The sequence below is a fragment of the Orcinus orca genome, chromosome 1 (assembly GCF_937001465.1).
Source record: "Orcinus orca chromosome 1, mOrcOrc1.1, whole genome shotgun sequence".
NCBI lineage: Eukaryota > Metazoa > Chordata > Mammalia > Artiodactyla > Delphinidae > Orcinus > Orcinus orca.
Genome location: NC_064559.1, coordinates 91,080,860 through 91,094,015, shown reverse-complemented (window position 1 = coordinate 91,094,015; position 13,156 = coordinate 91,080,860). Strand labels below are relative to the sequence as shown.

The following is a 13,156-nucleotide window of genomic DNA, read 5'->3' as shown; positions in this document are numbered from 1 at the left end:
ATGGAATGTTCGACAAATCAATGGAATAATACTTGAGGTCCAAAATGCAGAAGGGAAAAAGCAACTTCTGTCAGATGGCTACTTTGCTTTCATTTCATTTTACTTCTAATATTTCCAGCTTTACTTGGGGAACCATCCAAAGCTTCTGACTGTGTGAAGGTAATGTATACCATTGTGTAGCCGGGCTTCTCTTCCAAAAGGATTAAAAGTATTTTTCCTGAGGGTCAAAGGAGGAGGGAAGTGTCATGAGAAAGGAGGAGCATGGGCTTGCAGAGAGCCCCAAACTGGGGAGAGGAGATCGGGGCACTAGGGTCATAGCACTTAACACCTCTGATCTTGTTTCTCCTCACCTGTAAAAGGAAATTAAAAATGCCTTTTCTGCCCACTTCTGGGGGAGAAGGGAGTAATACAACTAGTAAAAAAATTGTTTGGGGGAGTTCCCTGGTGGTCTAGTGGTTAGGACCCGGCACTTTCCCTGCTGTGGCCCGGGTTCAATCCCTGGTTGTGGAGCTAGGATCCCACAAGCTGTGTGTCACAGACAAAAAAAAAAAAAAAAAAATGTGTTGAAAAATCAGCAATATTGTCTTTTTTTTTTTTTAATATTGTCTTTATATAAGCAGCAAAGTGTTATTATTTATGATGTGCTCTACATCAGTGATAGAGACCTGTATTCAAGCTACAGGGGCATGAAAGCACATTTTGGAAGTCACCAAGTTAGTGCCAATAAATCTAATATATAGCAAAATAGTTGAAAGCCCCTGAGTGTTTTCTGGATAGAAAAGTTTCAGATTCAGAGCAAGTTAAGAGCTGGACAGTCTAAGAATAAACTAGCTCTCCCATCCATTAGAAGGGCTAGGTAGCAGCTTCCGGTTATGGAACCAGAAATCTCAGGCTCCAAATGGGACATAAAACAGCATCACTTGTACTCTTTATAAAATTGCAAAAACAAACAAAATAAAAACATATTTACACCTGTCCTATAAGACAAATGGTACTTGAGACCTAATGTATATAAAATCAGTTTACAAACTGTGATGCACTATATCAATAAGTTCTCATTTGCAGAGGGCACAGCATAGGATATGTGGCCATTAATGTTAATTCCCTTCCCGCTTCCATTCCTTTCTCTTGTCCCTTTATGTAGGTGAATCAGTAACATTATTAAGCTAACAATGTAACTGAGCAACAATTAGCTTAACAATGTAACCAACACTCTGATTCTTACCAAGGGGGTAGTTCTTAGAAACTTAGGGAGCTGGAACTCTGAATGAATGAATTAAAATAATGAAATTGCATCATTAATTTTAATTTTAAATTAATTTTAAAAATTATCATCATTGATTAAAAATAAAATAAAATTAAAAACTTATTATCCCACAGTTGAGACTCACCACAACGTGTGAAGTCTGTCAGGCATCCACTGTCAGAACACAGCTTGACTCTCTTACAGACAACCTCAATGGTATTTTTAAATTGGCAGAGGCAACAGGCCATATGGCTAGGTAAGTTCCTATAAATGGAAACACAGATAATTAAATTCGTGGTAAAAGAGTTACTTGAGTAGGTAGAAGAGGTAGGCCAAGGCCACCACAGACCAGTGCAAAAAGGAGTTCTTGGGGCATATGGACTACAGAACTGGATAGGGGCCGGTTGGCCAATTGCTGCTCTTGACTGTTGTAAATAAATGTAGAGGAGGAGAGAGGTGCCCAACAGAAGGATTAGGATGGCAGTAGGTATGGTATGCCTCGAAAAAAGGGAATAGGGATTAGAATTGGGTGACATTGATCTGTACTTTAATTCAGAAGTATCTCCTTCCAACCCAAAAGCCTCACTTTGGGTTGAGAGTACACAGGAAGAAGGCACACTTCTAAGAAGAGTCTGAATAAGACCGCACCTTCTGGAATCCCTTTCTCAGTTCCCATTTGTGAGTAGTAATATATTAGAAGTTATTCTAGTAATAAAAAAGCATCGTGTGGTTAAACAGTAACAGAGATCGCATTGGCCAAATCTAGACAAAAGGAACATTCCAAAGAATAACATTATTATTATAATAAGGTATAACATAGTTAATTTTTTAAAAAGTACATGAGTTCATAGTGATACTCAAAATGGAAAGTGGGGGAGCTCTTCTGTATAGAATAATGTCAGCTAATAAATGCAAAATGGATCATAGAATAGGAAAGTGTCATTTTGCAACTATCGATGTAATAATTGATTCAGACACAGATTATCATTGATGCACAGTTGGGTGAAGAGTTGTTTGAAAGTAGGATCTTCACTGGTCCCAAAGTATCACCCCACAGAATATTTATCAATTACCAAGGGGAAAAATAACTTTACCGAGGAGAGATATGGAAGAAACCACCTTAATCAAGTGATCAAACTTAGCACTGGGCCATCCTGCTGGGATGGAGAAATTTCAGCTTCCTCAGGGGGTTCTGTAGGTTCATCTGGGCTCCCCAAAAAATCCCTAGGTATGCTCTCCTCAGGATAAATGGCATCCATACTGGGATCTAAATAATCACCCTGCAACTGTTGTTCTAGACCCTGCGTGTTTTTTTGAAATTGGCCTATACTTCCAACAATAGTTTTGTCAAGCCGTTGATGCTGAACTAGATCTTTCTTCAGGTTTGGGGGTGAAACCATAAACTTCATTGGTTTTGAGCTGTTACTACCTAGAGGTGGAACAAGTATTTCAAATGACTGGTGACCTTCAGCCTCATCTAGACCTATGTGTTTAGTCTTACTTTTGTGTCGAGAAGGGGGGAGAACCAAGGGCTGATTCTGATCCCAGTCTAGCACTGTAACTGCCTGTGGGAGCTTTTGATGTTGGGTTTGCTTGTTATTCAGATCCTGATGTGGAACAGCAAACTGATCTGGCCCTGTAGGCATCTCTCCAACCGAATCCGTGTCCGGGTATGGAACCTCAGTCTCCGTCAACTCCTGATGGGGGGGGGGGCAAATATCTGGACTGGAGACAAGGACGTTAAGTAATTAAAGTCCACGGCTTCTGCCAGGGGTGTAAGGGCATGGGGCAATTTGGGAAGAGGTTCTGAGGACTGTGAAGACCAAGCCTGTCAGCCGCGGGGGGTTGGGGGTCACCTGGACGGGGCCCAGGGCCCACTCCGGAGGCTGAACTGCCTGGACTAGAAGCCACCGTCCTTGCCATGTGAGGAAGAGTCCTGGCAACCAATGGCGCAGCCGGGACATAACATGCGGCGGCTCCCAGGCGCAGTGACCCAGGCCAGGGAGGATCCGGAAGCACATCCTGCATCCGAGCTGAACCGCTATGCCAGCGCTGACGCGACGGCTCACCTTAGCAACCGCGCGCCCCGCCCCCGCCTAACGACCCTCCCGTTATTTATGAAGGCTTTACTTGCGCCACAGTTATTAGGATCCTGCGGAGATCCAATCCGCGCCACCAGAGTGGGTCTTTTTCCCAGAGTCCCTAGGGCGCAAGCCACCCTTCCCCTTGCAAAGGCAACAATTACCTCCTGCCGGGCCCTCTTCCCAACCCCGCCCTGCCCTCCCTGGCCCCAAACAATGAGGCGGGATTTGGGCTGCAGACCCGAGTGGCCCCAAACTCCAGCAGCCCAGGGGTGGAGGGGGAGGGAAGGATACAGAGCTTCCCGAGGAAACCACAGGACCTGGCATTCTGGGAAATTCAAAAGTGGTAGTCCAGTTCTGGCAATCTGAACTCTTCCTTCTCAAAGCTGAAGTCTGAGAGACATTCTTGCTCGCTTTGGCCACATGGCTGACAAGAAAAGTAGCTGACCTGCAAAATGAGCACCAGTTAGGGTGGCGGGAGGGGAACACACCTTACAATTATGCGAAAATGTTGCCATTTCCTCCAAACTCTCAGTATTCACGTCTCATTATTCATACAGCACTCTGTTATTAGGGGTCACCACTGAATCAGTGATGACTCCAGAACTTCTGGAGGAGGGGTTTGGGGCAGGTGAGCGATTCATTCTGGGAAAGAGAGCCTAAAACCAAGTGAATTGCCCTTTACATTAGCATGGGAAGACTTCTCCCATCCCAACTTGTCCCAACAGAGCCATTAATCTAGAAAAAACTACAGTGTCACTTTTCAGAGGTCTACCCTGTGTGCACATATGGAGAAGACAGTTAGTTAGAATGTTAAAGTCAGCATGTTAAGTAATTTTCTTGAAATACTCTAACTAGCACGAAGTTTACTTTCTTCACAGTCCTTTTCATAATCTATTTAATTTTATTCCTTTTTAATTGTCTGGTACACCTTTAACACCTAAACTCCAAGAGAGAAGGAGCTTCACCTTATTTCCAGTGCCTAGCACATGATGGTTTCTAAATGGAACTGATTCCAAAATTGGCCTCATTTAGGAGCGGATCTGTTATTATAATCAGGTTTGCAGAATCTTTAGTATCAATACGGAACCCTTTCCTCTCACATTTCATAGGAAGCTAGTCTTCTTAAAGCCCAAACATGGATACGTTTCAAGTTCCCTTGACTGATTTAAATTGATTTAAAATAATTATTTTGTACAGGAAAAAACTTTCAAAATTTTTCAGAACATAACCACCTTTTCTTTCTCTACTTTCTTCCCTTCAAAACAAACTTTGCAACATTGGGGTGAGTTAAATAATCAGAAATCTAGCCAAAAATTAAGCTCTCAATGACACGAAACACATTTTTTGCTCCTTTTAAATAAAAATCCTATATGCAGTACATTAATGTTTTCTTTCAGAAATTACGTTGACAACTTAATCTGTAATTCGAGGCATCCGTATAACTGTTTTACAGAAAGGTTCTTTGGCAAAATATTTAACACAAGATACATATGAGATGCTGAGATCTGGGTAATATACCTTACTTGAAAGGTATGAATAGTTTTTAGACAGTGTAGCATAATCACACTTAAGACCATAGTTACTTTGTTCCCAAATCCCTGCAATTCTATTTGAGGGGAGTTCTAAAAGGCCTGTGCCTTCTCCTGTGTCCACAACCATAGACGTACACTGGTGGCCCTCAATCCTGCTCTCCAAACTTCAAATAAGGGGCCAGAGACAAGGTCCGGGACTTGGAAAAGTCCTAGAAATTCCCTGCCTCAAAAGCACTTTCAGAGTTTCACCTTTTCCTAAGGAAGACAGGGCTGAGTAGATATGCTGAAGTCTTCCAAATCCTGCTGTTGTTTTGAATTATGGCTATACTGGCCATGTACCCCTTGAGCTTTTATCTCCACATACTTGAATTAAATCCTATAGTTCCTCTTCGGTTCTAGCATCTGTGACCTCTTCACAGGGTCTATATGCCACAGCTGTTTTACCACTTTCTGTAATAAAGTTAACAAGGATCAATTCAGAAGTTTTCTTGTTCTAAAACTTCCTGTATACAATGGTAGCACCGAATAATTAGACATTCTTTTGACTTCTAAAAGCAGAAAATAAGAGCATTTTCGTAGACGTTCCCTCATCTGACACGTCAGTTTTTATTATAATTATATGTGAAAACGTATATAAGAAGTATCAACTTTGGTTCAAAAACTTTATGATCTTAGAAATAAGAACTAAGGAATAAGGACATAGAAATTAAAAGCCGTGGAAACAAAAATGTTCAATCACAATACAATTAAATAGGAAGGCATCAGGTGGGGGTCAAAGTGAGTTCAAACCTGGGAGAGATACCACTGGACTATAATAGATACTTCCTATTAGAAGCAAGGCAAGTGCCTACTCCTTGGGACCAAAATTCTACCAGAGACAATGAACAAAGCTTTGGAGACAGAGACAGACAGAGTATTTGAACACTCTACTGGCAGAAACTGGCCCATGTACCCTTTGGACAATACAGCTTTCCTCAAGGCAAGCTAGAGCCACCAGGATTTTTGGTCTAAGGGGTTTTGTGTACATATAAGGAGTACCTTGGCATATTAGGCACAAACAACTCAGGCATTCAGTTTGGTTCTTAAAGGTTGTTACCCAGAGTTGACAGCGGATGGAGATTGTGCCTGATGACCAGATAGTCAAACTTCACTGGAAGGGCTGCCCAGGCTGGAAGGCCAAGTCCAATCCAGGGTCAACTCTTACAAGCCAATAAGGTCGCTGACAACTTACCTAGGATTTCTCAGTCTCTAAGCCTGCAGGGCTGTGAAGCAGGGGAGCAATTCTGTTCCGGGAACCAACTAATCATAAAGTTTCCTTTGGGCACAGCCTGTGACATTCTCACCGCTGTATAACTGGATAGGGAACACAATCAACGCTATTCAATAGCATGACCAGTTTCAAGGCTCACAAAAACTTAGCCGATTATTATATAAGAATCATATTCACCCAATATATCAGAAATAAACCCTTCAACAAGAAAACAGCGGTAATAATAATAGTCAATACATTTTGTCTGCTTACTATGTTTCAGGCATAGTTCTAAGCTTTTTATATTCATCATCTCATTTACTCTTACAATATCCCCGATTTGGTGGTAAGCTAAATTACTAACCCTATATGCAGATAAAGAAATTGAAGCTTAGAGATATTAAATACCTTCAAAGGTCTCTGGCTAGAAAAACCCAAAATTGCAACAACAACAGCAACAAAATCTAAGAGACAATGGTAGGACTCAAACACAGGTGTCCAAGGCTTATAATCACTACACTACTCTGTATGATAAGCAAGCAACTGAGGAAGAACTGGATCAAACACTTTCTGTATGAATTGAGGCAAGTCATTCTACATTTAAACACTGGGGACAATAATATTTGCTGTCGTTCTTCTCATAAATGCCACAAAGAACAAATTTAAGACTTTGCTGTGAAAGCATATGGTGAATGAAAGAATCTGTAATGTTTTGGATAACCATTATTTTCATCCAATTAACTTTTCAAATAAGTTTATTTGCTCACTGAAACTGAAGCACTTCAACGACAATCAAAAAGGTCTTACCTAAAACCACAATCAGCAATTTCTGGAATCCATCTGTCATAGCTTTCTGAATAGCAAGCTTCTGGGTTATCTTCCTTCTCATAAGGAATGATAATGACCCTAAATCCAACCAAAACAGATGAATTTAAAATGCCTATATGAATAACTGATTTCTAGGTTATGTGTTTAAAACTAAAAATGCATCTGTGATTCTTAGATCATTACCTTAGTGATTAAGGGCAGGCACAACACTGGGGTACGGTGAATGTCTCTGTTTTAGGTATACCCTGGCATGGCACATTTTTACGTCTCGGATCTATTCTGGAAGTTCCTAAAATACTACACGGGAAATGCAAACCAAGAACGTGGCACAAATCTCATATTACTCACAGATTTCAAATGGAGAAGCTGAGGCTGCACTGCTACAGACCCGGCTCTTCTCTGCATCAAGGGCTGGACTCATACAGTGAGACAGATTTGGTTGTAGTGCAGATGATCTGGACTCTACTCAACCATCACCCACTCAGGTGAATAGTGGAGCCTCCTCCACCCCATTCGCTAACAGCCCTGCTTCTGACTTAAAACCCTAAGCCCAAGTGCCATGGAATCTAGGAAAAATCTCAGTATCAATGAGAATCCCCTTTCTAGGGATCTACATTTATTTTTCTGCTCAGGCCATTCTATAGGAGGCAAAGGACTGGACATTTACACATGAGTTTATTTCAATCTTCAGACAATGATTTTTTTGGGATAACTGAAGGACAGAAGACATCTGTATTTCAAGGATTATTTTAGCACAAAACAAATTATTAACCAAAAATATAATAATAATAACTAATTTTCCCTCCTCCTAAGCTTCTTGGCAGGCAGCGAGTTCTAAAATTCTAAAGTTTAAGGTGTTGTCAGGTATTGCCTAAGATAAAAACCTATATTATCGGGCAGAACAATTCTGCCCAGGGCTTTAGTTGCTTAGAAAAGGTGAGGATGTATCTGAAAAGTTGAGTTTCAGAAAGAAAGGAAAAAAGAGAAATCCCACTGCCTCATCTCCCCCCACACACACACATACTGGAAAACAGACCTTCCTCCAACTTATCCAAAGGTTCCTCAGCCATGCCAGCTCAGGGACTCCTGCACTTGTGGGAAGTCAACACCACCTCTAAAGCACAGAAGAACTTCAGGCTTTGCTTCTGAAGTGGTGTCACAATATCTGCATTTTCCCTTTCTTCAAGGTTGGAAAGATCCTGAAGCTGTTAGGATTTTGAATTAAAGGCTAGACTTCAACATATTCTGTTGTTAGAAATAAAAACTAAACTCCAGTAATCCCAGGTAATAGTTTAGGCATGCTATCCCTTCAAAATCAACTGAGACTTGCAAATGAATGACTAGATATGGACAAGTATTTTTTATGATATACCATACAAATACTGGAGAAAATTATGGACACCACCATCCAAGTCATTGAGTTTATCACTATTTCTAAGTGGCAGGCCAATGCTCAGATACTTCCATGTGGAAGCCTCCCACATCTCCTCCCTATAGCCATGTTCTATTCTTCTCTCTAAAGTCTAGGAGTTCAATGTTGAAAGGAGTCTGGTTAGTCAAAGAAAGTCTACAGAGTTTACCTTGATGATCCTTTTTGACCACCCATGGAAACCAAAGAAGTAATTTGCCAATTCTTGGCATCTGGAGCTGTTTAGGGCAAGCATATTATGATGAACCGCCTTTATCTGGTGCCGAGACAAACCTAAAGACATAAAAGACCTAAAAATATCACAACCCTACATAGAGATTTATTTTGGATATACCTGAGATTTATCAATACCAATTTTATAGAGTGGTTGTGAAGATTAAGTAGGACATTTTAAGCAATGAGTTCACAGTGAGCCCTAAATAAATGTTATTTATTATTTTTAAGTCAGTACTTTTCTGCAACATTTCCAGGGCCCCTGATTAACCAGAAAGTTCCCTGACATCCGGTGGTGAAAGTGATGATGAAAGCAACCAAGGAAGCCCAGCAAAAGCCTATTACGGGGCTGGGGGTAAGCAAAGGCATGGAGTGTTTTACTCATCTCATCCTGTAGCTCTGGCTTGAGAATATGACCTGAAGAGGAGATAAGACGGACCTGCCACTGAATTAGGACCTGAACCTGTAGCACCCCCTCCCCAAGTTACTAACCCCGGTTAGAAGAGGGAATATGTGTACCTTTATAAATGTAAATGAAGCAACGAAAAGAATTAGAGGTTCATCTGCATTAGCAAGCTTCTTTGAGAGTGCAAATATTTCCAGTCTTAACTCTCTAAATAACTTACATATTACTGTAGATTTTTTACATCACTACTTCTTTCTTAAAGGTCCATTTCCATTTTGAACAGGGTGTAGTATATAAATTTAGTCATAAAAATTCAAATAATACAAATAAAGTCAAAGCACTGTTAATTCATTATTGATTTGTTTCTGCATCTTCCTCAGTCACTAGTTTATGAGCTCCTTAAGTGCTTGAAGGAACCATATATTATTCTTTCCTTGTTACCAGAAAGAAGAATACATATTGGCATATAATAGAGGAGTGATGGTCTGTTGACTGAGTGAAGGAATGAGTACATAAGAACATGAAGTTACTTTCTCCAACTGAAGCTGCCTGCAGGGAAGGAGAAATGAAGACTAATTTTTAAATGTTGAGTGTCACATGGGAGGCTATGTCCTGTGCGGTGAGTCATAATGGAGCTGTCCTGGACAATTAGGAGTCTTCAGAAGGGCTCTGAGCCACTGGGTAGTAGAGACAGTTGACATCTCGGATAACCTTGCCACAGTTCTTGCTGGCAAACCTTTCTCTTCGTACTACTGAGAAAAACTCAGATACATTAGGCCTTTCCTTCATTTTATTTTAAGATGTTATTCTCTTTTCTGTATTTATAAAAAACACAGGGGAAAAAGATAGGAAGATACCTGCCAGTGAATAAGAGAACACATAATTGGAACTTCCGTGCTGGTGCAGTGGTTAAGATTCCGTTATCCCAATGTAGGGGGCCCAGGTTCAATCCCCAGTTAGGGAACTAGGTCTCACATGCATGCTGCAACTAAGAGTTCGCATGCCACATCTAAGAAGCCTGCAAGCCACAACTAAAGGAGCCTGCCTGCTGCAAATGGGGAGCCCACATGCCACAACTGGGGAGCCCTTGAGCCGCAACCAAGGAGACCACCTGCTGCAACTGAGACCCGGTGCAACCAAATAAATAAATAAATAAATAAAATTGAAAAAGAACGCATAAGTAAAGTAGGGAAAAATTTTGGGGTTGTGGGTAGTAAACTAAAGCTCTGCATTAAATAAAGAAATCTAATACGAATGCCCTTTCCTCTCAACTCTATAGTGACTTGGAGAACATTTTCTTCATAACTCTATCAGTGACGGGCTTTATGCTGTGAAAACCTCACAACCTACACTTATGGAATGGTCTTAATGTCCAATATAAGAAAAGAACTCATTACTCACAATTGATACCAAGTAACTGTTGCATAATCTTTCCAGGACCATCTGTAATATCTGAGTGGTACGTGAAATGGTAGCAGGGTCCGCAAATTAAAGAATGTCTGACACAAAATCATTTCAATCCCAGGGTCTAGAGCCAGGATTGAAGAGGGTGTTAAACAGGGTACAGAAGTGGGAGGTAGTGTATCTGGAGTCACATCTGAGGAGAGTTCTCAGATTCAATAAAGGTGAAATCAGTGAGTAAAGAAATATGGATGAGAAGAGGCAGCAAGGTCAGTAGGAAGTAGCTGGAGCAAGAAGCCAATCAGAGAAGACACACAATTATACAGGGAAAGGTCTGGGAAATCTAAGCCTCACTCACTTATTCAGAGGAATTGAAAAGGTCCTTAACATAATGAAATGTTAATTCTGGGGAACTAAAATTGGATGGCATGTTAATATGGAATAAGGTTTCTACAATGCATTAAAGAATATTTAACCATTTTCTGGAATCTGAAGTGAGTTCTTAATAGGCAGTTTGAGAGTGATGAGGATGATGAAGCCTCCTTTATCTTACATCTGACAAAAGTTTGTCAAGCTCGGGACTTCGCTGTTGGCACACTGGTTAAGAGTCTGGGTGCCAACGCAGGGGACAAGGGTTCGATCTTTGTCCGTGAAGATCCCACATGCCGCAGAGCAACTAATCCCATGTGCCACAACTACTGAGCCTGTGCTCTAGAGCTCGTGAGGCACAACTACTGAAGCCCGCATGCCTAGAACCCGTGCTCCGCAACAAGAGAGGCCGTCGCGATGAGAAGCCCACGCACCACAACGAAGAGCAAACTCTGCTTGCCGCAAATAGAGAAAGCTGGCGTACAGCAACAAGACCCAACGCAGCCAAAAATAAATAAATAAATTTATTAATTAATTTAAAAAATTTTTGTCAACCTCACACATTTAAAATCCACATAAATGTATATATAAGGAAGATTCTTGTGAAGATTTCTTAAATTAAGGGGCAGCATAAAATGACATGGGGTTTAACATCAGTTAAGTTAGGGTTTGGCCTCTAGTTTCCACATTTACTGTCATGAACCTTAAGTAAGTCACTTAACCATCCTGAGTTCGAGTTTCTTCATCTAAAATAAAAGAAAAAAACAACTGGGGAACTGGGGGATCAGTGGAGCAGTGCATGTGAGAGCATTCTGTACACCGCAGTGCTGTACAAACGCTAGTCGTTTTTTTTTTTTTTCTTTCCCCTTGGGATCTTAGTTCCCAGACCAGGGATTCAACCCGGGCCTTCAGCAGTGAAAGTGCACAGTCCTAACCACTGGACCACCAGGGATTTCCAGATGGCCTATTAGTTTTAAATTCAGCACTTCATCCCAGTAGAGCGAGGAATTCCACATTTGGACCCACCTTCACTGGAGATGTGTGAAAAAGCTGCTTCTGGTCCCATGTCTTTTGGGCTCTGTGGGCATCCCTTGCTGAATAAAACTTGATGATGGCAGAGAACCCAGGACAGCCCACTGCTGAGTTTGGGAAGACTCAGACAGAATACAGAAGGCCAAACCAGGAGAAGACTGTGAACAGAGAATGCTCTAGGGTGGTCTCACACTAAGAAAGTGCAGTAAATTTCAGGCCCAGGAAACCAAACCGCCCATTCCCTTATATTCCCCCAGCCCTTCGCCACAGGTAACTGTGGTGAGCCTGCTACTCCAAACACTTATCATTACATGAACAAGTTCCCTCTGAAATCCTAAGCTTCGAGATGCATTAGGAGGCAATGCCTTCTGTTGGGGACTAACTCTCAAAAATCTATGGGGGCGAGCTGACTGCTCAGGTCGTCTCTAGAACTAAGATTCCTCTCAGCGGAGACCACAGGCAGATGAGGTACTGAAGCAGTACCCCGGGGCGCCCAGTTACTGGGGCGCGGGGCGGCCTCCTCCACCCTTCCCTCCCCTCCGGCTCGGCTCAATTGCAAAGCCTCGGGGGTGGGTCCAGAGCTCAGCTCCCACACCAGCAAGGTTTTGTCACCTCCGATGGGAAGCGCAAAAAGTACCAATTGCACCAATCCACCGTCACCGCACGTGCGCTGCTCGGGGCGCAAGCGGACTACGCTTGCACATGCGCACGCGCGCTTTTCAAATACTTAGTGCCAATAAATCTAATATATAGAAAAAGAGTTGAAAGCCCCTGAGTGTTTTGTGGATAGAAAAGCGTGAGATTCAGAGCAAGTTCAGAGCTTGACAGCCAAAGAATAAACTAGCTCTCCATTCCATTAGAAGGGCTAGGTAGCAGCTTCTGGTTATGGAACCAGAAACTCTCAGGCTCCAAAGAGGACATAAAACAGCATCACTTGTACTCTTTATAAAATTGCAGAAACAAACAAAAATATATTTACACCTGTCCTGTAAGACAAAGGGTACTTGAGACCTAATGTATATAAAATCAGTTTACAAACTGTGACGTACTATATCAATAAGTTCTCATTTGCACAGAGCACAGCATAGGATATGAGGCCATTAATGTTAATTCCCTTCCCTCATCCATTCCTTTCTCTTGTCCCTTTATGTATGCGGATCAGTTACATTATTAAGCTGACAATGTAACTGAGCTATTATTAGCTTAATAATGTAACCAAGAATCTGATTTTTAGCAAAGGGGTAGTTCTTAGAAACTTAGGGAGCTGGAACTCTGAAAGTATGAATTGAAATAATGCAATTACATCATGAATTTTAACATTTATCATCATTGATTAAAAATAAAAATATTAAATAATTAAAAATTTA

General features: G+C 41.4%; 1 long non-coding RNA gene and 1 pseudogene across 1 annotated transcript; both read right to left on the bottom strand.

Moving 5' to 3' along the window:
* Positions 1-88: 88 nt before the first annotated feature.
* Positions 89-3,010, bottom strand: LOC125965247 (uncharacterized). The gene is made up of 3 exons (XR_007478909.1): positions 2,748-3,010; positions 1,392-1,510; positions 89-217 (listed from the first exon to the last, which is right to left on the bottom strand). It is a non-coding gene; the product is annotated as an uncharacterized LOC125965247 (long non-coding RNA).
* Positions 3,011-3,480: 470 nt separating this feature from the next.
* On the bottom strand, positions 3,481-13,116 carry LOC105748656 (RAD52 motif-containing protein 1-like; annotated as a pseudogene).
* Positions 13,117-13,156: the final 40 nt, after the last annotated feature.